We start from the raw sequence: 26,574 nt of genomic DNA on the forward strand, positions 1-26,574 counted from the left end.
AAGGTAATGTTACAGCAGTATAGAACCATGGTCAGACCCCACTTGAAGTGCTGTGCTCAGTTCTGGCCACCTCACCATAGGAAGGATATGGAAACAATAGAAAGGGAGCAGAGGAGATTTACAAGGATGTTGCCTGGATTGGGGAGCATGCCTTATAAGAATAGGTTGAGTGAACTTGGCCTTTTATCCTTGGAGAGGCAGAGGATGAGATATGACCTGATAGAAGTGTATAAGATGATGAGAGGCATTGATCGTAAGGATAGTCAGAAGCTTTTTCCCAGGGCTGAAATGGCTAACACAAGAGGGCACAGATTTAAGAAGCTTTTAAGTAAGTACAGAGGTGATGTCAGAGCTAAGTTTTTTACGCAGAGAGTAGTGACTGCATGGAATGAGCTGCCAGCGACTGTGGTGAAGACTGTGGTCTTCTAAGAGGCTTCTAGATAGGTACATGGAGCTTAGAAAACCAGAGGGCAATGGGTAACCCTAGGTAATTTCTAAAGTAGGTATATGTTTGGCACAGTATTGTGGGCCAAAGGGCCTGTGATGTACTGCAAGATTTTCTATGCTTCTATGTTTCGATCTCTGGCCATAACTTTTGACATTCAGACTTAATCTCCAGTATTTCTTTGTCTAGTTCTGCGTCTGGCTGTCTTACATGTATTTTTTGTGTAATCTACTCACACCTGGATACAATAATATTTCCACCTTTGAACCTATGTTTTATTCAGCTACTTTATTAGCCAATTACGTGCTACTGTACCATGGTACAGACCCCTCATGTGTTCCCTTGTCCTCTTATTCAATCTTTAGATTGTTGAGAGGAAGTGTCTTTTTCTTGATCCATGTTGGTCATTTAAGTTTGACTTAATATATTTTCAGATCTTCAATTGTGCTGCTTTAAAAATCTTACGGTATATTTTTCCAGTCATCTGAAATATGAAGCTTCCACGTTGACCAACCCCTCCTACCCCATTTAGAGTTACCTATATCATCTTGCCTTTTTCATTGGCTTATATTTTTGGTAGCAGATGAAAGCTGTAAACCACATTTTTTTTATATAATGGAAGGTCACAGTCCAAAACCAATTATCTGTTGCTTCATCTCAAAGTATTGTAAAACTGATCATAGAGATTCTGCAATCAGTTGCTTTGTTTTTCAAAGGCATTGTGCAGTTGATGAGGCATTGAAAGAGATAGTTTTTCCATTGGATGGCGTGATATTCTGATACTTGCTTAGAAAAACTTCCAAACAATATCTTGGCATATCCATTGATATGCCAATTACTGCTTTTGCTTTGGATAGGGCTTCATATCTGAAAATATTTTAACCCTTCTAGGATCCAGTAGGAGACACTTAGCTGTGATTGTCTCCCAAATAAATTACATTTGGAATCTTAATATATCATTTTCTCTTATTGGATCTCATTTTGTCTTCAAAATATTACTTAAGTAATACCCAGAGGTTTTGATATTCTGCATGTTGTGTGGCCTGATTCATTAAAATGTTATTTACCTGTCAATGCTTCTTTTCATAAGTCTATTCAAGATGAAATATATATTTTTAGGTGATAGCTTTCTGAATTAAAATATTAGGTGTGTGCATCTTTGACTTTTAAAGAGGAATTATTGTTTAACTTAACAGAATCTTCTTGCCACCATGTGAACTTGATATCTTGAAATTGGGTTGGAATTTGGCTGAGGAATCAAAGAATCCAAAAAGACCCTCAAATATATAAATCCCACAGAAATTCATCTTCATGATATTTACTCTACTGTCTATTTGAGTATTCCATTTGCCCATGAATTCACATTTTTTCTCTATTGTTTGAAGTTCACTAATGTATTCTCAAATTTAGGGATTTTTGGAACTATTAATTAGCATTATTTAATAAGAATCTAAAATAGAACTGCAATCACCAAGCAGCTGACTGTAGCCTCTGTTTAGGAGTAAGTTTCCATACTTAGTCTAGTTGTACATGTTTGGTCTCACGAGAATAATTGTGGTATCAAGGTTAATCACTTAGAGCTGCTTTTCCCTTATAAGATATTGCTTTTATCCTTTTTAACACATGCTGATTTTAAAGCTGGTATCAATTAACATTCTTCCCTTAAGATATATTTTGATCCTATTGTATGGTACTTGGTTAGATTTAAAATTAACGTTGTTGCTGATTATCTTAGGAACATATTACTTGTCTTCCACCATGACAACAGTATTGGAGTATCAACAGAAACAGGTCCTTCAGCACAACTCATGCATGCTGATGAAAATGCCCATCTAAGCTAGCCCATTCACCCAATATTTGCCCCATACCCTACTAAACCTTTCCTATCTATGCATCTGCATAAAAGTCTTAGAGAAATTCGACAAATCACTTGCAAGTACTTTCTTGTGCTCATAGCACAAAAATGATTTGTCCATTTCTGGATTATTTTCCTTTGATGAACATATCCTTTCTTTGAAATGTCAGTCTTACTGTCGTGACCCTGAGGGCCTCTGCGGCTTGACATAAAATGTTGATCCATGTTTCTTGAGCGCTTGTATTTGCTAATTGTTATCTAAACTAGAGCCGCTAAGCTCTGTGCTTTCAGTTTAATCTTGTCCAGTTAATTGTGACTGGCACACGTTTCCTGCACTCTATGATTATTTAAAGAGGACTCTCGTTTAGTACCTTAGTGGAGTCATGGTGCTGGAGAGAATGATTTGGCTCATGTAGTCATCCCTCCGTGACTCTGTTGATATTCCGATGGTAACATTTGTTTCTGTCTCTTCATGGGGATTCTGCCATTCCTCTGCTCTTGGGTCCAGTGTGCCATCTGCCGCTCCTGAGTTGAGTCAGTGCTAGCCACCTCTATGACAGAGAAAGCCTGCTGTTCCTCCACACTTGGGTCCAGCTCAGCAAGCGCACACCATGATGCTTACAGTTTCCCAATCATGTAATAATTGTTATTTGCAACAATGCTATTTTTTCTTTCTTCATGACTGCTGTCAAAATCTATCCTGAACTTACCGGACTGACTTTTGTTCTCAAAACAAACAATCCTTTATTCTGAGAGTTTGCACTGAACCCAATGAGAATGGAATACTGTTCTGTCTAAGTGCTTTATAGGCTCACAAAGGGTTTCCGTAATCCGTTCATTTCTCTGTAATCAGTTAGTTTTGAAGAAATCCTCATGAAGAACAAGAAATTTCTAAACAAGGAGTAATGACTTTGAAGGAATAATGCAGTATCATATCATGTGTCCAAATATAATGAAAGAATGTTGTGGTTTTAGAGTAAAAGATCAAAGGAATAGAAAGAAAATGTTGAAAATATTATTTAAAATAAGAAGGAATGAAAATCTACATCTGTACATGTTAGTACTCTGTCCTTGAGAAGTTGGTTGGCTGCATTTGAGGTTTAGCAAACTAAAATGGATAAGGTTTTCAACTGAGTTGAGTGTCTATCACCTATATACAAATTCATTTTTTAAATACCATGCAGGATATTGCTATGGTACATGTTCTGGAAGCAAAAGCTAGTGCACAGATAGCAGCTTTCTGCTTTCTGTACTAAACCTCCTTGCATCTGTGGTCATGGGAAATTTCAGTCTAGCCTTGTAAACACTGAGTGAGTACTGTTATCCACACCAGTGTTTTAAATGCAGAATTATACTTTGTGCAAGAAATAATGACTTCATAATCAATACACCGATTGCATCTTTAAAGCTAAATCAGTGCAAGTTGCTGTTAGGAATGTGCATTAACATATTTCAGTAATGTTTGCTGCATTCTTCCTTTCTAACATTTACTTTTCACTGATGTTTCTATTGGAGTTGTATAAGCTGCAACTAATGTACAAGTATTTGCAGTAAAAGTTTGCTTTTGTTAATTTCTTGGGAGATATTATCAAGATTCATTGCTATTCTGTGAAATTTCATTTTAAAGCTATTCTAAACTAAAAGCTCTTTTTTAATGTGATATAGCACACAAGCATTCCCGACATTGAAAATGATTTTATGTTTATTTTCTTTAAGGTTAAATACCAATTAATTACCTTCTACTTTCTACTGATTATTTATCTAGTATAAGGCATGAGAGAGGAGTTGGCCAGAATTGATTGGAAAAGAACACCTGCAGGGATGACGGCAGAGCAACAATGGCTGGAATTTCTGGAAGCAATTCGGAAGACGCAGGATATATACATCCCAAAGAGGAAGAAGTATTCTAAAAGAAAGATGACACAACCATGGCTAACAAGAGAAGCCAAAACCAATGTAAAAGCCAAAGAGAGGGCATATTAGTGGGAAGTTAGAGGATTGGGAAACCTTTAAAAACCAACAGAAGGCAACTAAATAAGTCATTAAGTAGGTAAAGATGGAATATGAAAGTAAGCTAGCTCATAATATTAAAGAGGATACCAAAGGTTTCTTCAGATACATAAAGTGTAAACGAGAGGTGAGAGTGTATATTGGACTGCTGGAGAGTAGATAATGGGGGAAAAGGAAACAATGGATGAACTGAATAAGTATTTTGCATCACTGTGGAAGACACCAGCTGTGTGGTGGAAGTTTTAGGTGTCAGGGGTCATGAGTATGTGAAGTTACCATTACTAAGAGAAGGTTTTTTGACTGAAAGGTCTGAAGTTAGATAGGTCACCTGGACCAGATGATGTGCATCCAGAGTTCTGAAAGAGGTAGCTGAAGAGATTGTGGAGGCATTAGTAATGATCTTTCAAGAATCACTAGATTCTGGCATGGTTCCAGAAGACTGGAAAATTGCAAATGTCACTCCACTCTTCAATAAGGGAGAGAGGCAAAAGAAAGGAGACTAGACAAAAGAGAATTGTTTGATTTTATGTACATGGATTTTCAGAAAGCCTTTGACAAGGTGCCACATATGAGACTGCTTAATGAGCTGTGAGTCCATGGTATCACAATAAATATTCTAGCATAGATAAAGTAGAGGCTGATTGCCAGAAAGCAAAGAATGGGAATAAAAAGAGCCTTTTCTATTTGGCTGCTGGTGACTAATGGTGTTACATAAGGGATTATGTTGAGACTGATTCTTTTTATGTTATATGTCAATGATTTGGTTGATGGAATTGATGGCTCTGTTGCAAAGTTTGCAGACGTTTTGAAGACAGATGGAGAGACAGGTAGGTTTGAGGAAGTAGAGAGTCTACAGAAGGCCTGAGACAGATAAGGAGAATGGGCAAAAAATGGCAGGTTGAATATCGTGTCAGGAAGTGTATGGTCATGCACTTTGGTAGAAGAAATGAAAGGATTGACTATCTTCTAAATAGAGGAAAAATATGAAAAACTGACACACAAGAGACTTGGAAGTTCCTGAGCAGGTTTCCATAAAGGTCAATTTGCAGGTTGAGTCTGTGGTAAGGAAGGAAAACATGGTGCTAGCATTCACTTCAAGAGGACTACAGCATAAAAGCAAGGACGTAATGTTGAGACTTTATAAAGCACTGGTGAGGCCTCACTTGGAGTATTGTGAGCAGTTTTGGGCCCCTTTTCTTAGAAACAATGTGCGGAAACTAGAGAAAATTCAAAGGAAGTTCACAAAAATTATGCCAGGATTGAATGGCTTGTCATATAGAGAGGATTTGATGGATCTGGGCCTGTATTCACTAAAATACAGAAGAATGAGGGGTGACCTCACTGAAACCTATCAAATGCTTGATAGAGTGGATGTGGAGAGAATGTTTCCTACTGTGGGAGAGTCTAAGACCAGAGAACACCAGAATAGTGGAGCATCCTTTTAGAATGGAGATGAGGAGGAATTTCTTTAGCCAAAGAGTGGTGAATCTGTGGAATTCTTTGCCACATGCAGCTGTGGAGGCCGAGTCTTTATGCATACTTAAGGAAGAGGTTGATAACTACCTGATTTGTCAGGGCATGAAGGGATACAGGGAGAAGGTGGGAGATTGGGGCTGGAAGGAAAATTGGATCAGCCATGATGAATTGGCAGCATAGACTCGATGAGCCAAATAGCCTAATTCTGCTCCTATATCTTTTGCTCTTATGGTGTTATGTTAGCAATATTAACTTCTTCTGTAATAATATGGTGGTACTATTAATCATCCTTGCAGCTGAATCATTCCTCAAGATTGGAGAAAGTTAGAACAGTATTGAAGATATTGGGGCAACACGTATTCATTTCGGAGTGTCAGCATTAAAACTCAGTTTCAAAATATTCAAGTGGTTTCACATGGCTTTTAAATTCTTGCTACAGAGAACATTTCAACTTTTTGGAAAAAAATTACAGAGTGTTGTCCATTACACAAGGCAGCCTCCCTCCGTTGGCTCAATTTATTCTTCCTGCTGCCTCAGGAAAGCAGCTGATATAATCAAAAATGACACCCAGTCTGGTTATTCTCACTTATTGCCCCTTGTGTTAAGCAGAGGATACAAAACCTTGAGAGATTAGATACCATTTGGCTCAGGGACTGCTTCTATCTCAGTTTCCTAACTCTTGAATGGGACCTCTATACAATATAAATAACTTTGTAATCTCTCAACCTCATGCTGTCCTTTGTACTTTATTTGTCTACTTATACTGCACTTTCTCTATAACCATATTCTACATTTGTTTTGTTCCTTGTTGTAGACCTTGAAGCATATTTGCATGAAATTATCTGCTGGCATGGCATGTAAAATAAAAATGCTTCTCATTGCTTCTCATTACATGTGACAATAATAAATCAATTATCAATTACGAACAACTATGTGTGCAATAAGTAAGCTCAATATTCAAATAGTATGCCAGATTTAACAGTGCATCCTTTGATTGCATTGTTCAAGGAAAACAAATCAGTCAAAGAAACATAAAAAATTAATGGGAATTCAAATGCAAATTAAATTAAAAAGACCCATTAGGATGCATATTTTCAGTTCCTTTTTCAAAATGAGTCAGTTATTTTGATTTATAAATATCCTCCCAGTCAGTCACTCTTCATTCAGATAATAATCTGATTTTTGATTCCTCTTACTGAAGTGAGAATTCCCCACATTAAAATCTATTTGACTCTCCTCTCATTACATCTATGAGATTGTATTCCATCAGTATAGATAGATATTTGAGGGACAGCATAAGCACAAAGAACTAAAGGAGCTGCTTCTGTACTGGCTAACTCTGGATCAGTGAACATTTTTGAAAGCATTGTAAACTAACATCAGTTAGTAGATGTTTAAACAGTGGAGTTACACATTCTCAGGATAAAATTATGACACATGTAGTTGGAAGAAGATTGCACACATTACAGTGAAGTTGCTAGAGTAACTAGTTTACCTGGGGGAAAAAAAGTGATATCAAGTGTGACAGTGGGAAAGTGTGTATGGAACCGGAGGAAATAGCAGTGGTACTTAATGAGTAATTTACTTCAGTATTCACTATGGAAAAGGATCTTGGTGATTGTAGTGATGACTTGCAGCAGACTGAAAAGCTTGAGCATGTAGATATTAAGAAAGAGGATGTGCTTGGCACTTTTCAAAAGCATCATGTTGGATGAGTCACTGTGACCGGCTGAGGTGTACCCCAGCTTACTGTAGGAAGTGAAGGAGGAGATTGTTAAGCCTCTGGCAATGATCTTTGAATCATCATTGGGGATGGGAGAGGTTCTGGAGGATTGGTGGGTTGTGGATGTTGTTCCTTTATTCAAGAAAGGGAGTAGAGATAGCCCAGGAAATTATAGACCAGTGAGTATTACTTCAGTGGTTGGGAAGTTGATAGAGAAGATCCTAAGAGGCATGAGTTATGAACATTTGGAGAGGTATAATATGATTAGGAATAGTCAGCATGGGTTTGTCAAGGTCAAGTTGTGCCTTACGAGCCTGATTTAATTTTTTCAGGATGTGCCTAAACACATAGATGAAGGAAGAGCAGTAGATGTAGTGTATATGGATTTCAGCATGGCATTTGATAAAGTACCCCATCTAAGGCTTATTAAGAAAGTAAGGAGGCATGGGATCCAAGGGGATATTGCTTTGTGGATGCAGAACTGGCTTGCCCACAGAAGGCAAAGAGTGGTTGTAGATGGGTCATATTCTGCATGGAGGTCAGTGACCAGTGATGAGCCTCAGGGATCTGTTCTGGGATCCTTACTCTTTGTGATTTTTATAAATGACCTGGATGAGGAAGTAGACTGATGGGTTAGTAAGTTTGCTGATGACACAAAGGTTGGCGGTGTTGTGGATGGTGCGGAGTTCAATCCAGATAAGTGTGAGATAGTTCATTTTGGTAGGTCAAATATGATGGCAGAACATAGTATTAATGGTAAGACTCTTGGCAGTGTGGAGTATCAGAGGGATCTTGGGGTCCGAGTCTATAGGACACTCAAAGCAGCTGCACCGGTTGACTCTGTAGTTAAGAAGGCATATGGTGTATTGACCTTCATTAATGCTGGAATTGAATTTAGGAGCCAAGGGATAATGTTTCAGCTATATAGGACCCTGGTCAGACCCCACTTGGAGTACTGTGCTCAGTTCTGGTCACCTCACTACAGGAAGGATGTGGAAGCCATAGAAAGGGTGCAGAAGAGATCTACAAGGATGTTGCCTGGATTGGGGAGCATGCCTTATGAAAACAGGTTGAGTGAACTCAGCCTTTTCTCCTTGCAGCAACAGAGGATGAGAGGTGACCTGATAGAGGTGTATAAGATGATGAGGGGCATTGATCATGTGGATAGTCAGAGGCTTCTTCCCAGAGCAGAAATGGTTGCCACAAGAGGACACAGGTTTAAGGTGCTGGGGAGTAGATACAGAGGAGATGTCAGGGGTAAGTTTTTTACGCAGAGAGTGGTGAGTGCATGGAATGAGCTGCCAGCAACGGTGGTGGAAGCGGATACGATAGGGTCTTTAAAGAGACTTTTGGATAGGTACATGGAGCTTAGAAAAATAAATTCTGAATTCCTGCTTTTCAGTTCTGGCAAACAATCATCAACCTGAACCTTTAACTCTTTTTCTCTCTCCACAGATGCTGCCTGATCTGCTGAGTATCTCCAGTGCATTCTGTCTTTATCTCAATTTTTGCAACTACTGCTACTCCGTGGTTTTCAACAGCTTTTCAGAGTTGCCCTTACAGAATCAAACAGAAGGACAAGAGTGAAATCTTCCAAGATCCCGAGCTTTACCCACAATCTGTATAAAGGTGGCAGTAAGGTCTGTGCTTAATGTAGCAGTAAATCCAAATGCAATCACCGAAGGGATTAGCTACCAGTTTTTATTCCCAGTAGGAGAATCTACTAAAACCACAGATACTTCAGAAAACTAGATGATGTCTAAAAGGCATAACCCAGCTAACAGAAGAAAAGCAACAAAAAGAGCAAAATTTCAAGGATCTAAGATGGACCATTTTGAGAAAGGAGATTGTCCTTATTCATCTTCCACACTGGTCAAAGACAACTGTATTTCCATTCTCTGCCTTCTTTATGCTTAAGAGCTGAACAGATTACAGCAGATCAGTTGGCTCCCTCCATCTGTGCCACATAACCATCCACATAGTCATTTTAAAATGTTTTTTTTTAAATATTTTTCAATCTCCGATCTTTCCCCATTTATTTCCTTCAGGCATTTTTTCAAATGGCGTTTCAAGAGTTACTAGCAAATGTATTCAATCAGTAAATTAAATTGGAAAATGGTAATTCCTGGGTACCTTAAAGGAAGAAGACTCCACTGAGACTTCTTCACAAAGTCTTGTATGATGTAATGTCACAAATTTTATTGGGAGTGGTGCTGCAATTAGCCACTAAGTGTTGCTGCTGCTTAGCAATGTTTTACTTGCATATTGATAAACAGGAGACTAACAAGATTGCAGCTCACCTTAGTTTAGTGGATTGCCTTGACAATTGTTAGTAATCACATTCAAAGACACGTGACCAGGGAGATGATCCTGACCAATCTTTTCAGAGTTTCTAATATTAAAGTGTTTATATCATTGTTCAAAGTTATGTATCTTAAGACTACCTGCAGTAGTTGTACAACATGAAGGTAATCTATTAAGTGCCAGAGATATCATACAAAAGATATGGAACCCACACCCAGTCAGCTCTTTCTAGATAGTACTTTTGATTAATGCCCAGAATAGAAAGCTTATCACTAATTCTATTTACACTAAACACTGGTCCTTGTTGAGGGTCACGAAAGCTCTTTCATGTCAATCCATAAAACAGCAAAGCATCCGCTTAATGATTTGAGTCACCCAGATTATATTTCAGGTAAGCAAACAAAGTGAAGTGACACATTTTCCCGCACACTTTCCAAATACACTGTATTCTAAGCATTTATGTTGAGAACAGAGCTTCTTTTGATAGGTGTGACAGAATGCTATATCTCTAACCTTTCCCACATTCTTATTAGGCCTCTCCTAGTTATTCACAGGATTGCAGGTTCACAGAGTGGCTACCCCACAGAAGAGAGAAGGCTAGCCTTCCATGCCTGGAGTAGCTGTGTGTAAGTGCCATCAGCAGTCCAAATTCCCTGCTTCTCTCCTGCACTACTTTTATTTTCAGATTATCATCCAGTCTCCTTTCCAGTGTCATAATTGAATCTACTCTTGGTGGTAAAATCCAGGTCCTCTCCACTATCTGCACTAAACAATGTTAAATGTAATTTTAGGTCATGTTTCTTCTTTTGCCAAAAATAAATTCTTTCTCCTCTATCTCTTTAAAGAGCAAACACGAGGAAACCTGCAGATGCTGGAAATTCAAACAACACACACAAAATGCTGGTGGAACACAGAAGGCCTGGCAGCATCTATAGAAGAAGTACTGTCGACATTTCGGGCCGAGACCCTTCATCAGGACCCTTCCTGACGAAGGGTCTCGGCCCGAAACGTCGACAGTACTTCTCCTCTAGATGCTGCCTGACCTGATGTGTTCCACCAGCATTTTGTGTGTGTTGTCCTCTATCTCTTGATCACTCTACCCCTGTACTCAGAATACTTTGTCTATCCTTAATGATTTTGTATACATCCATCAGAACTCTTCAGCAGTCTATCCATACAACAGAACTTGCTCATCCTTGTAATTTGTTTGTATGTGCCATCTTGTACGACATGAGCGAACATGGTCTTTCCAAGACCATGATTGTTCTTACCAATTTTTTCTGCAGAAGTGGTTTTCCATTGCCTTCTTCTGGGCAGTGTCTATACTAGATGGGTGACTCCAGCCATTATCAATACTCTTCACAGATTGTCTACTTGGCATCAGTGGTCGAATGACCGGGATTTGTGACACCCAGCTGTTTATACGACCATCCACCGTCTGCTCCCATGTTTTCACATGACCCTGATCGGGGGGGGGGGGGGGGGGGGGGCTAAGCTGGTGCTACAACTTGCCCAATGGTCAGCACAAGGCCTCAAGGCTAGTGGATGGAAGGAGTGTCTCACACCTCCTTTAGTAGAGACATATCTCCAACCTGCCACTCCTGTTTCTTCACCTTGGGATTAACTTTGTTAAATATCTTCTGTGCCCTCTTCAACGGCTTCCATGCTCCAAAACTGGAGACAATACAGCACCACAGGTTGAGACAGTCATAGTTATCAAGTCATAGAATCAGATGAAGCTACCGCATGGAAACAGAGTCTTCTACCCACCAGGTGTCAGCTGGCCACTGAGCACCCATTGTTCAGTGGGCTCACTGTACCCTACCATATTTTATTGCCCTTAGATTTGTGGTGGTGAGAGTATTGACTGGCTGCATCACTGCCTGGTATGAAAGCACCAAATTTCAAAGTGCACAGTAAAGTTCAAAGTAAATTTTATTATCAACATACACATATGTCACAATATACAACCCCCAGATTCATTTTCTAATGGGCATACTCAATAAATCTATAGAAGAATAACCATAACAGGATCAGTAAAAGACCGACCATCTAAGGCATTCAACCAGAGTGCAAAAGACAACAAACTGTGCAAATACAAAAAGAAGAAATAATAATAATAATAATAAATATTGAGAACATGGGATGAAGAGTTCTTGAAAGTGAATACATTGGTTGAAGGAATATTTCAATGATGTGACAAGTGAAGTTGAGTGAAGTTATTCCCTTTGGTTCAAGAGCCTGATGGTTGCAAAGTAGTAACTGTTTCTGAACCTAGTGGGGAGAGTTTTGAGGCTCTTGTATCTTCTTCCTGATGGCAGCAGTGAGAAGAGAGCATGTGCAGGGTGGTAGGGGTCCCTGATGATGGATGCTGCTTTCCTGAGACATCATTTCATGTAGATGTGCTCAATGTTTGCGAGGGCTTTACCCGTGATGGCTGTATCTATTTCTTTCTGTAGGATTTTCAATTTAAGGGCTTTGGTATTACCATACTAGGCTGTGATGAGGCCAGTCAATATAACTCTCCACTACACATCTATAGCAGTTTGTCAAAGTTGTAGATGCCATGCTGAATTTCTGCAAACTCCTAAGGAAGTAGCGGTGCTGCCATGCTTTCTTCATGATTTCATTTACGTGCTGGGTCTATGACAGATCCTCTGAAATAATAACACCTAGGAATTTAAAATTGATAATACCCTCCACCTCTGATCATCCAATGAGATCTGGTTTATGGACCTCTGGTTTCCTTCTTCTGAAATCTGTAATCAGCTCCTTGGTCTTGCTGACATTGAGTAAGAGGCTATTGTTATGACACCACTCAGCCAGATTTTCGATCTCACTTCCATATGCTGATTTATCGCCACCTTTGATTCAGCCTACAACAGTGGTGTTATCAGCAAACTTGAATATGGCATTGGAATTGTGCTTAGCCACATAGTCATAAGTGTAAAGCAAGTAGAGCAGGAGAATAATCACACAGCCTTGTGGTTCACTTGTGCTGATGGAGATCGCGGAGGAGATGATGTTGCCAATCCGAACTGACTGGGGTTTGCAAGTGAAGAAATCCAGTATCCAATTGCACAAAAAGGTATTGAGGCCAAGGTCTTGGAGCTTATTGATTCATTTCAAAGGGATGATGATATTGAATGCTGAGCTGTAGCTGATAAAAAACGTCCTCAATTTTGTTCTGCAGCGACTGCATATTTGCCAACAAGGTGCTGGGTAGAGGAGGACTCATCTATCTGTGTTTCAGTCCGCAAGTACAAACACACTGGAGGAACTCAGCAGGTTGGGCAGCATCCGTGGAAACGAGCAGTCAACGTTTCAGGCTGAGACCCTTCATCAGGACTGAAGAAGGAGGCGGCAGCGACCCTATGAAGAAGGTGGGGGGAAGGGGGGAAGGTGCCAGGTGAAAAACCAATAAGAGGAAAGACGAAGGGGTGGGGGAGGGTAAGCAGGGAGGGGATAGGCAGGAAAGGTGAAGAAGGATTGTAAGGGGAAAGCACTATGGGTAATAGAAGAAGGCAGAATCATGAGAGAGGTGATAGGCAGCTGCAAGAAAAGGCAGAGTGAAACTGGGATGGGGGAAGGGGGAGAGAGGGAATTACTGGAAGTTAGAGAATTCGATGTTCATACCAAGGGGCTGGAGACTACCCAGGCGGTATATGAGTTGTTGCTCCTCCAAATTGAGTTTGGCCTCATCATGGCAGTAAAGGAGGCCATGTATGTTTCATTCTGGCTTGTAGTACCTCATCGAAGCTTCACTTCCTGCCATGGCGATGAAACTTTCTCCTCTTAAAGTTACTGTACCTGACTGGTCCACCAAGCCCTTCAAAGAATAGTGAGATATGAAGATCATTAAGTTGATTTAAAAACACATTGCTTAGATGCAGTGAGAGTAATTCAAAAGGGGTATATCTAAAAGTATATCTGCAGCCCACAGAATGTCTGTGTTGTGAACTATGTATGTTTCCACCAATTGCCTTACTCTACAAAGGCCCCCTCAGAATTCACTATACTGGCATTGTGAGTCTGTCTGGAGCTTGGATAATCCACCTGGCTCAGATCCTATTTACCATAGGTGGAAGAATAGCAGGTACCTATGGTTATCCAGAGGTGTGTTGACATGCTCATGGTTACGTCATGACGACAGGGGCATGGTAGCAGAATCCTCCAAATCTCGGTGGGCCGGTTTAAGGTGATCTACTGGAACATATTCAGGTTTACCCCTGATATGTATGATAAAGGTTTTTTCTTTCCATTCCGAAACACAGAACAGGCCACCGTATGCGGGCTTAAGGGGATGTTGGTTTGCATCACGGCAGACGAAAACAGACAATGCAGAATGTAGGTCGATAAGAACCAAGAGAGTGTACGTCATGATGGAAGGTGCAAAGAAATTGAATTTACTGAAGGTGGAACACTGTTTAGAGGCCAACAGTTGTGGTGTCAGGAATAAAACACCTGACACTCGTAAAGGCTGCCCATATATCAACTCAGCCGCGAACAGCTGCACGTCCACTTTTGGAGCTGTTCTGAGCCCCAGCTGGACCATAGGAGATGATCATGCCAACACTCATCCAGCAGGAAGGCCCTCGGAGACGTCCTTAAGGAGCGGTGAAACCACTCGCACAGGCCATTGGACTGTGGGTGGTAAGCCATCGCTGCCCAGAGGTTTGATATGAATTGGGGACTGCGGTCAAAGAAAATATCAAATAGGCTGCCAAACTGAGCAACCCAGTGCTGACGAACACTTGAGCCACGTCTGCAGCTGTCATCGATGCTCGAGGGATGACGACTGGTGAGACATGGTAAGGAGGTGCTCGGGTGGGGGTGGGGGGTGTAGAAAAGAACCAACGATGTCAACACTGACATGGTCAAACTGTTGCTCAGGGAACTCCAACAGTAACAATGGCACCTAAACATGATGGCTAATTTTCACCTGCTGGCACTCCACACAGGCAGCGCTCCAATCACACACGACCTTTCTAAAACCATGCCACATAAACTTTAGTGCAACTAGTTTCTGTGAGGACTTCCAGCCTGGATGCAAGAGGCCACGTTTGGAGGTAAAAACTGTCTGCCTCCAGTTTGCAGGCACTTTGGGGAGAGGGCAACCAGTTGAAACATCAGCCAGGAGAGAAGCCATAGCTTTCCCCGACTTAATGTCAGCCAGCCGCAGGCCCGTGACTGCTGTTTGGTAAACCTGGGCCTCTAGATCAGTAGCTAGGTCAGCTGCCATGCTGGTATAGTCAACCCCATTGTGTATGGCTTCAACAGCCGGCTGTGAGAGGAAATCAGTAGCGTCATTATTTTTCCCCTGATATATATACATCAGTTGTGAACTCAGATATGTAAGCTAAGTGGCGTTGCTGCCATGCAGACCAAACGTCTGATTTTTTTTACCATTGTGTACACGAGGGGTCTGTGGTCAACGAATGCTGTGAAATGGCAACCTACAAAAAGAAAAGAAAAAAGGCAAACAGTGAGATAGAGACCAAGAAGCTCACAGTTGAACGTGCTTTGAGGTGATGGAGTTACCGACTGAAGGTGAACTTCCCCATGGGGATGAATAAAGTATCTTTCTATCTATCTATCTATCTATCTATCTATCACACAGCACCCACAGCACAGGCTGAAGCATGAGCAGTAATAGGTGCATTGGGGAATGGGTATGCCAATAGGGCTGCATTGGAAAGAGTTTGGTTGGTATCATCAAATGCCCTGGTCATGTCCGCTGACCAGTCAAGCACTTGATCAGGGGTATTGCATTTAAGTGTACTATACAAGGGAGCATAAGTTCAGCAGCGCACAGAATGAAGTGGTGTTAGAAATTCACCATACCTAAGAACTCCTGAGTTGTTAGTAGTGTGGGATGGTGGGGAATCCATAATAGTGGCTGCTTTTGATAGGAGGTGTGAAACACCTGCAGAGAAGTGATGGCCGAGAAAGTCAATGGCTGACAACCCATACTGGCATTTACCAGGGTTAAGTACTCGAAAAGAGTGCAGACATGAGATGTGTTTGGATTTGGATGCACTGGTGACAAGTACGTATGTAATCCAGGTAAACTAAAAAAGAAAATATGTCTTTTAGAGTCCATCAGCCATTGAAAAGCCTTTGCTGCATTTTTCAGTCCAAACGGCATGCACTGAAACTTAAAGAGGCCAAGTGGGGTTATCACAGCCATTTTAAAATAGTCCTCCGAGCACACAGGCACATTATGATACCCGCTCACTATACTGACTTCGGAAAAAATTATCTTTCCAGTTAAATGTGTTGAAAGATCTTTGAGGTATGGGACCATGTAATGATCGGGGGCAGTGGCCTCGTTAAGGTGTCGGTGATCACCAGCGGTAATAGGGACTGTATTGAGAGATGAAGCCCAGGGTCAGTTCAACCGGGACGCAATGTCAATTCTTTCCAAGTTGGCAAACTCACGGTTGTCAGCTTTTCTATATCTAGTCTATAGGCAAGTGTGCATGGACTGATGGGTCACTTGTGGAAATGTGGTGCTCAACCCCATGTTTTGTGACTGTAGTGGAGAATGTGGGCTTGTTGAGATTTGTACAAATCAAGCATTTTGCTTCCAAAACTCTACAAGTTGCAAACCGACTACTTTGGCTGACATGTTCAATAACTCTCGAATTGTCCTATAGCATCGGGGTCGCCAATGTAGTTTTTCACAAATAAAATGACGCGAAGCATTTTATTTTTAAGGAAAATCGTAACAACTTATTTATTGTAATGCAAACACTAAACACAAAGTGCGATAACAGTACTTCACATAATCACATCATTACGTCAGACTAGTCTCTTAAAGTGAACCCCAACTCAATGTTGGTGGTTGTGAATTATGTACATTTACACCAGTTACCTTACTCTACAACCCCACCAGGTTCAGGAACAGTTATTACTCCTCAGCCATCAGGCTCCTGAATCAGAGAGGGTAACTTCACTCAGCTTTACTTCCCCATTACCAAACTGGACTCAACCTATGGACACAATTTCAAGGATTCTTCATCACATGTTCTCAATATTTATTGCTAATGAATTTATCATTATTGTTCATTCTTGTTTCTTTCTTTATTTTTGTATATGCACAGCTTGTTGTCTTTTGCACATTGGTTGTCCACACTGTTGGTGTGGTCTTTCATTGATTCTATTATGGTTATTGGATTTATTGAGTGTGCTCACAAGAAAATAAATCTCAGGGTTATATATGGTGGTATATATCTCCTTTCATTATAAATTCCCTTTGGACATTGAACTTTGAACACCTTCCAAGAATTCTACCACTCCACTAAGAGTAATTTACTCCAAAATTCAAAGTAAATTGATAGTGGATTCTGTTTAATTGGGTCTTAAGTTATCAGAGCGGCTGCTTATTTGGAACACCTCTTAAAGAATAAAAACTAATGGAGAAAGTAGCCAGGATTCCCTCCATTTATTTGGGACACTACGCCACTTAATTGGGACAGGAGACTGTTGCCAATCCATTACTTGCTGGCATCAGTTGTATGTACTTGAGTGGCCACTGGTACTACGCTGAGCTTAGAATGAATAGTTTTTAAATAGCCTCAGTTAGGTATGCTTGTGTTCAAAAAGCAGTGATTTTTGTCACTGATAGTTGGTGAAAAACAAGCAGGAAGCATTTGGAACTGTTTTGCTCACTGTGGTTTCAAGCTTGGAGAAGCCATTAGCTACTGGGAGTTAAAATGAAATGATTTCACTACTTCAACTGTACTGACACCTTCACTGAACTATGTGTTGGAAATTCTTCTGTTCTTCTTTTAGGAAATACAAACATACAAACAATTTGAATGTATTTAAAACTGGCTTGAATGTTACATTGAAAATAAAGGTTTGGAGGATGCAATTGTCAAAAACATTAAAATCATTAAAAGAGATGGTCGTTGACTTCAAGAGGGCACGGAGCGACCACTCTCCACTGAACATCGACAGCTCCTCGGTAGGGATTGTTAAGAGCACCAAATTTCTTGGTGTTCACCTGGCAGAGAATCTCACCTGGTCCCTTAACACCACCTCCATAACAAAGGAAGCCCAGCAAAGTCTCTACTTTCTGTGAAGGCTGAGGAAAGTCCATCTCCCACCCCCCATCCTCACCACATTCTACAGAGGTTGTATTGAGAGCATCCTGAGCAGCTGCATCACTGCCTGGTTCAGAAATTGCACCATCTTGGATCGCAGGACCCTGCAGCGGATAGTGACGTCAGCTGAGAAGATCATCGGGGTCTCTCTTCCCACCATTACAAATGTCTACACCACACGCTGCATCCACAAAGCAAACAGCATTATGAAGGACCCCATGCACTACTCATACAAACTCTTCTCCCTCCTGCCATCTGGGAAAAAGCACCGAAGCATTCGGGCTCTCACGACCAGACTTTGTAACAGTTTCTTCCCCCAAACCATCAGACTCCTCAATGCCCAGAGTCCGGACTGACACCAACTTATTGCGCTCTACTGTGCCTATAGTCTTGTTTATTATTTATTGTCATGCCTGCACTGTTTTGTGCACTTTATGCAGTCCTGGGTAGGTCTGTAGTCTAGTGTAGTTTTTGTGTTGTTTTACGTAGTTCAGTGTAGTTTTTGTATTGTTCCATGGTCCTGAAAAATGTTGTCTCATTTTTACTGTGTACTGCACCAGCAGTTATGGTCGAATGACAATAAAAAGTGACTTGACTTGATTATCTGCACTTGATTTGATTATTATGTCAATTAAATTAACATGGCAGTGTACACTGGATGAATTCCTCTGTCTATAATTAATACAAACTAATACAGTTTTATAGTACCATAGTAGCAGCATTGAGAATGTTCTAATTTATATTTCATTTAAATACATAATTTTTTACTAGGTTAAATGGTAGTTTGTCTTTTTTATACCTATTTAATCATTTCCATGGAATTCCAACAGATTGGGGCAGCCACTTAATTAGGCCAAAATGTACTGGTTCCTATATGTCCCAAATAATCAGAATCCACTATATTATCAAAGTATGTAAATGTCCCCATATACTGCCCTGGGATTCCTGAGGTGATTTTGTTGCAGGCATTCACAGTGGAACAAAGAAATACAATGAAATCAACGTAAAACTACACACACACAAAGACTGACAAACAACCAATGTGCAAAAGAAGACAAACTGTGCAAATAATAAATAATAAATTGAGAGAAAGAAAGATAGATAGATGGATATATAGATAGATGGATAAAGAAATACATACATACATACATACTGAGATCATGTATTGAAGAGCTCTAGAAATGTAGTCCACAGTGGACAACTAACCAAACAACCTGCACGAGGTTCAGATGTGGAAGGAAATGTCTGAAACCAGAGAACCCAGAGGAAACTCATAGGGTTACAGAGGCCATGTGCAAACTTCATATCGAGGGTGCCCAAGGTCAGAATTGAACTCTGGATGCTAGAGCTGTGAGACAGCATCACCACTAGCTGCACCACTGTGCCACCTTGTGTTTAAAAATGTTCATGACTTCCTTGCTCTTGTACTCTGTATTACTTTATTTATAAAGCCTTTTACTTTTTGCACATTATCTTGACCATTTCTGCCACCTTCACTGAACTAGGCATCAGAAATACCTCTGTTCCTCCACCCCTCTTACAACTGTGCTCTCTAGGTCAGACACTAAACCACCAGTCACCTATACTCCTATTCCACCAGCCTATCTCTATCTACCTGAAGGCTACTACTACCTTCCTCATGATTCATACACCTCCAGATACTGAGTCATCTACAAATTTAGAAATTGTGTCCTGTACATCCAAATTAAATCATTTATATATAATAAGAAAACTAATGGTCCCTGAGCGACTCCACTCTATAATTCATAATAATCTTTTATAAAATACTTTACTCTGTTTGCTGGCACAACTAACTTTCTATACATGCCAATATGAACTATTTTATTCAGTTCGGATGTTAATACCTAGCACCTTGCCAAATCAACCATAGTGACAGGTGAGGGCTGGAGGATTGGAGGACATCAAATGTTGTTCCTCTGTTTAAGAAAAGCTCTGTAAATAAATCAGGAAATTGTAGGCTAGTGTGCCTGATATCAGTAATGGTAAAGTTATTGGAAGGTATTCTAAGGAACCAGATATATGAATATTTAGATAGACAAGGACTGATTAGGGATAGTCAGCATGGTAGGTCTTGTCTACCCAATCTTATGGAGTTTTTTGAGGAAATTAGCAGGAAAGTTGATGAAGGCAAGGCAGTGAATGTTGTCTACATGGACTTCAGCAAAGCACTTGGCAAGGTCACATGTGGGAGGTTGGTCAGGAAGGTTCAGTTGCTTGGCAATCAAGTTGAGGTAATAACTTGAATTAGAATTGTGTTACGTACCCGTGGGTATCTGGTACTTGCCACGTGACAGTGGTGTAACTGAGGCTATGCAGGGCATGAGGTAATGGTCTTGTGATGGGGGAGTAACATCATGTTCCCGCCAGTGAGAGGTCATGTGATAGTTTTTCTCAACAGGGTATAAAAGGAGAACCACACCCCGTGACGTGGGTAGTTTGTGGTTGAATTCGCCACTGACTCCATGTTGCTGTGTATTCCGATGTTATGACGCAGTTTCATTTAAAAGTGGAGTCTTACTTTCTGCCTTAAGTCAAAGGTTATTGCTGGCAGTTTTGCTACTATACTGCCAGTTAAAATCAAATGGGAGAGTGAAGATTCATCGAGATTGGGGAAGATCGAAGAAAGTTGATGTCGGCTGTGAAGCAGGTTCGACCTTTATTTAATCTTCGCACAAGGAATTAGTAACCTGTGTCCATGTTAACTCTTGTTTTGCCAAAAAAGAGCAGAAAGAGTTGGGTACAGAGTTTCGCCAAGGAAAGATCAGTGCCTTTAAGCCATTTCATTTTCTTCAATCGTAAATCCCTCGGCAAAGCATACTTCGGTTGGGATCAGCAGTAATGTTGTGAAAGGATTTAATTCAAGAAAAGTCTCTCCATTAACTGACTGTAAAGTACTTTGGACTTTCGCATTACTATTTCTAAGAACTGTTTTTGCATTATCGCTTTAAGAACTGTTCAAGCTGTCGTATCACAGCTGACTTCCAGTTAAGTTATTTGTTTGTTTACTTTGGGTTTTTTTTTAGCAATGTTTAATAAATGTTTTATTTGTTATGAAAAAACCTGTCTCAATTATATATTCATTGTTGCTGGACCGTAACAATTGGCCTTGTTGGAGAAGTCAGATAGTGGTAGTAGATGGTTGTCTCTCTGACTGAAGGCCTGTGACTACTGGAGTGCATCAGGGATTAGTGCTGTGTTCATTGTTGTTTGTCATCTATATCAATAATCTGGATGAAAATGTATTAACTGGATCAGAAAATTTGTAAGTGACTCCAAGATAGGGAGCGTAGTGGACAGCGAGGAAGACTATCAGAGCTTGTAGCAGGATCTGGACTAGCTGGGAAAATAGGCTGAACAATGGCAGATAAAATTTAATGTGAAGTGTTGCATTTTGGAAGAACCAACCAGAGTAGGTCTTAATCAGAGAACAGTAGGGCACTGAGGAGTGTGGTAGAACAAGAGATCTAGGAAAACAGATCCAAAAAGTAGTGGTGCAGGTAGGTAGAGTCATAAAGAAAGCTTTTGGCACAGTGGTCTTGGTAAATCAAAATAGTGAGTACAGGAGATGGGATGTTATGTTGAAGTTGTATAAAATGGTGCTAAGGCCAAATTTGGAGTACTGTGTGCATTTTTAGTCAACAAACTATGGGAAAGGTGTAAATAAGGTCAAAAGAGGACAGAGAAATTTTGCAAGCATTTTGCCAGGTCTGGAGGACCTGAATTGTAGGGAAAGATTGAATAGGTTAGGACTTTATTCCTTGGAACACAGAAGAGTGAGGGGAGATCTGATAGATGTATACAAAATTATGAGAGATATGGACAGGGTGAATGCAAGCAGGCTTTTTCCACTGAGGTTGGCTGGTGCTAGAATTAAAGGTCATGGGTCAAGGTGAAAGATGAAATATTTAAGGGGAACACGAAGGGAAATCTCTTCACTCTGAGGGTCGCAAGAATGAGGACTAAGCTGCCAATCCAAGTGGTGCAGGGCTGCAGAGGTTCAAGAAGGTAGCTCACTACCAGTCTTCTCAGTGGCAACCTGTAATAGGCAAGGAAATACTGTCTCAGTTTGTGAAGACCAAATTCATTGACTGAATAGAAATACTAGTTGAATAAAAGGGATCTCAGCAATCACAGTGACCTGTTAAAGAGTAGATTACTCCACTGCAGAAATGTGTAGAGTTGAATCTAATTCAACATCTCAAGCCTATCTGTTATTCAATGATCCAACATTTTTCATGCTCACTTTCCTCTCTACCCCCAGGATCAGCTAACTATTACTTGGATTGCACTACCTGTATGTATAATCTATATTTTCATTTATATTCATCATTATTATTGTTATGAGCAGAGAGACAACATCTGCCGGAAGTAAATTCCTTGTATGTGCATAGGTACTTGGCGATTAAAGTCTGATTCTGATTCTGATGAACCTTCCTTGAAATAATGTCTTTCTTTAATTGGGCAGTCAAAATAGTTCACAATACTCTGAATGTGGTCTCTCTAGCGCCTTGAGGAAAATCAGTAAAACTTCCCAACTTTTACACTACAACCTCTTGAAATAAAAGCTAACCTTCCATTAACTTTCTGTATCACCCACTGCACTTGTGTGCTGTTTTCTATGTTCATGCACAATAACCCTCAATCCCCTAGGCTTCACTTCTTGCAACTTTTCTCCATTTAAATAATATTTCATTCTTTGGTTCCTCCTCTCAATATCAATAATTTCTCTTTTTCCACAGTAATCTTCATCTGTCAAACTCACCTTACCTGTCTGTGCTAAACATGATGCCAATTTAAACTAAACCTCTACTGCCTATACATTATCCATATAAAGCCTCTTAAATGTGACCAGCATATCTGCTTGAACCACAACCTCTAGCACCACACTTTTGCACCTACTTTTCTCTCTCTATCAAAATGTGCCCCACATATCTCCTTTAAACCATCCTTCTCTTGCATTAAAGCTATGCCCCCTAGTATTTGACATTTCTACCCTAGGAAAAAGGTTCTGAGTGCCTACCCCATCTATGCCTCTCAAAATTATATTAACATCTATCAGGTCTCCCATCAGCTTCTGACACTCCAGAGAAAACAACCAAAATTTGTCCAACCTCTGCTTATACTCCCTAATCCAGGCAGCATGCTGGTAAACATTTCCAAAGTCTCAAGATCCTTCCTGTATTGTACTGACCAGAGCGGCACACAGTATTCCAAATAAACTTCTAACTAAGATTTTATATAGCTTTAGGTAAACAATGAAACTAATAGATTATATTTTCTAACAGCACCATTCAGCACAGTTAGAAAAAGATAAATAAAGGTAAATACCTTAATGCTGTCATGGTAAATTCAATTTGACCACATAAATGATCTTTTCTTTGTTTGGGCCCATATCACTCCTTTTTGCTTAGCATCGATGGTGTCTCCCCATACATTGCCATCTTCTGCAAAATATATTTTGTAAAATGGCTGGCCATTTTCACAAAACTCTTTGAAATTTCTTTTTTTCTCAATCTAATTAATCTCAGCATTATGTGAGAGAACATTGCATGGAAGCTTTAAAGAGTCACATGGTGTCCTACAGTGGAGTTTTAGGTTACGTGGCTATGGACAACTACTAGCAGCTGTCCGGTGTCTGTATTAATATTTCATTCATTTCAGAAAATGAAGCTAGGCTTTCAGAACTGGTAACACCAGAGGTACTGAGATTGTTTAATGAATTGGAACTCTATTTCAGAAAAAAGGCCTGTCATCTAATTAGCTAGATTTGAAATAAGTCAAACAATGAAGCTTATTAATGCCTCTAGAAATCAGTCAAGTGAAGCAGTTTATAGCCTAAACATAAATTAGTTACAAGGTGCTGTCTCTGATACATTCCCAGGACTGAAGCTAAAACAGCTATGAGACTGGAACTCTGGACAAAGCTATCCTTCTCTGCAATTCATAAAGCTCCTGGATTTGTTTTTAAGTTACCATAGAAATTCGAAAGACTCACTATACAATCTGGATGTTACAGAAACATTGCTAAATCCCACCATTCCTAGCTATCTACCTACCTAAGGGCTTAATATTATCTTCAATATTGTAATACAGGACTTCTAATGTATCTGATATGAATATAGCCATAATATTAATAACATTCACAAGATTAGGCAAAGATATTATTTAGCATACAGCTATATTTAAAGGCAATTTCCATTTTATATCATTAACTAAGGGGTCCATGGACCCTAGGTAGGGAACTCCTGCTCTAGGTGGATGTGACCTCCTGAGGCATTTTCTCCAGTCTATTCCCTGACTGCTGGCCTGTTCTGCCTCCCTCACCACCAAAACTCATATTTGCATTTGATCCCAAAAAGAAGGTTTGCTGGTGCATTCATCTTGGTCTGAGTAATGGACTTGAATCATCTCCAAGAGCTTCAGACCTTGCCACATCTCTTGCCATAGACATTTACAATATACAAGAATCACAAAAAGCACTACACAGTTGTAGAGGTCTAACAACTGCTGGAAGAAATCAACCAGCAACTCATCTATAGGTAATGGACAGCAGAGGTAATGGGACAGTTTCACTATTATGTTGAGAAACTAACATGATTCAGAATCAGAATGAGAATCAAATTTATGATCACAGATTTATAATGTGAAGTTTTTTGTTTTGCAGCAGCAGCACAGTGCAGACTAACTTGCTAAAAGAATTAGTGCAAAAAAGGAATCGTGAGTCGGTGTCCATGGATGTTCATAAATCTGATGGCAGAGAGGAAGAAGCTGTTGAACATTGAACATGGGTCTTCAGGTTTTGTTTCTCCTCCACGATGGTAGTAATAAGAAGAGGGCGTGACCCAGATAGTGATATTTAAAATGCTGGCTTCTAAAAAGCCCAGGTTGCTTCATATTTGAAGTCATAGTCTACTTCCTTCTAGTAAATGTTCTGCAGCCTCTTTACCACAATATGTTGTGCTGGGGTTGTAGTCTATGTTGATGATGTAACTGAATTATTATCATTAGGAGAGGTCCAAGACATTGTTATATACAAGCAAATAAATGCTAGAAAGCGAGGGGGGGGGGTTTACTTTCTTTTCATCTGTTAGAATATTTCAGTCAAGAGTTGACTGCATCTCCCAAACTCCCAAACTCATTCACTATAGGAAGATAGGTAGAAAATTTGCAAGGGTGAAGAATGTAACATTATTTAGGGATAATAACAAGGCTAACCTTGAGTTTATTCCCTTTCACAAGTCAAGAGACTACTTTAAATGATCGATATAATGTGATTGCTATAAAATCAGTTTATATATATATAGAATGAACCTGACTTTTAAAAAATGTCATATTACAAAATCAAACTAGTCAACCGTTGTGACTTCCAGACTATTTAATAAGGCATTGTTATAAAGTTCCAACTACGTGCACTACTATATCATGTAATATAAATCTGTCACAAAAGTAAACACCCACACAGAAAAGGACAGCTGTAAAATTTATCAGGGTATTATATATTGAAAGATAAATGGCTTGGGAGGAATAACAGATGTGCATGCAGGTAGCAGTGGTTTTGTACAGGTTACTGCTTGCCCACATGCAGACCCCAGACGTGACTATAATTCACTCTCTGAAACCATCTGTTAAACTACCCAATGTAAATTCTATTTCTGTCCAGTCGTCACAAATGGAGAATAGATAATTCCATGACCTAATAGCTGCCTTGAGCACGTCCCAGAAAATGGAGTGTATATGCATACAGTATTTAGATAATAATGGCTAGATGCACATGGTTAGGTTATCTGAGTAGATATCCCATGTATAAAAGCTTACACACCAGGAATGATACGCATGTTAATTTTAATTGTCAGTTTGTCACCTAGCATCAAACTCCACAGCCTCCAGGCATCCAATATCAAATTGTCCTCTTTACCTCTTCCTTACACTGCTCATAAACTTCCAACCCCAAAGTCCTTGATATCTTCAAAGCTTGCAGGCCCTCCATGGCCCACAAGTTGCAAACCTTCAAAATATGGTCTTGTGTTAGAAGTTATAACCAAAATTTTAGGAGTTTATTTTAAAGACAAGATTTGATTCAAGAAGTGAATTCCAGAGACTATTGCTTCAATAGCAGAACACCTGACATCATTTCTGGGATTAAAAAACATGGACTTGCGCAATGCTCATGAGCTGAAGGGGACAGAGCTTTCAGAGCATTGTGAAAGATATTTGAGATGAGGAATAGTGGACCCATGAAAGGCATTTGCAGTTAAGAGAGGTTGGACAAGCCTTTGAGGTAGAAAGGAATAGATGATTGTTGCTGAGATTTAGATGAAGAAAGATGTATCGGTGGAACAGGACTGGTTATATCAACTGATTTGGACAAAGGGCAGAGTGGTGAAATGGTCAGAACTGCACTGCTAGCAGTCAGCATGGACTTGATAGGCTGAACAGGCTTATACCTTATTAGCTAATAAGCAGTTTCCACCATCTTCCATAATTAACTGGTGCATCATTCAGTGACTACACTTGTAAAGTAAAAAACAAGAATATCATTCATTTGGGTGAAGCTCCATTCATAGAGTCAAGATGGGGCAGCACAGTAGTTCCAGCTGTAAGATTCAACTGTAAAGTTCAGTTCCCATCG

At 40.0% G+C, this 26,574-nt stretch overlaps 1 long non-coding RNA gene across 1 annotated transcript in view; it reads left to right on the plus strand.

The window, feature by feature from the left end:
• LOC140729081 (uncharacterized) overlaps nucleotides 1–9,516 on the plus strand; it is a 136,404-nt gene extending 126,888 nt beyond the window's left edge. The window contains exons 6-7 of the long non-coding RNA XR_012099263.1: nucleotides 4,066–4,256; nucleotides 8,965–9,516. This is a non-coding gene — a long non-coding RNA (uncharacterized lncRNA). The remainder of the gene's footprint in view (nucleotides 1–4,065; nucleotides 4,257–8,964) is intronic.
• Nucleotides 9,517–26,574: the final 17,058 nt, after the last annotated feature.

This window comes from Hemitrygon akajei, chromosome 6 (genome assembly GCF_048418815.1).
Source record: "Hemitrygon akajei chromosome 6, sHemAka1.3, whole genome shotgun sequence".
NCBI lineage: Eukaryota > Metazoa > Chordata > Chondrichthyes > Myliobatiformes > Dasyatidae > Hemitrygon > Hemitrygon akajei.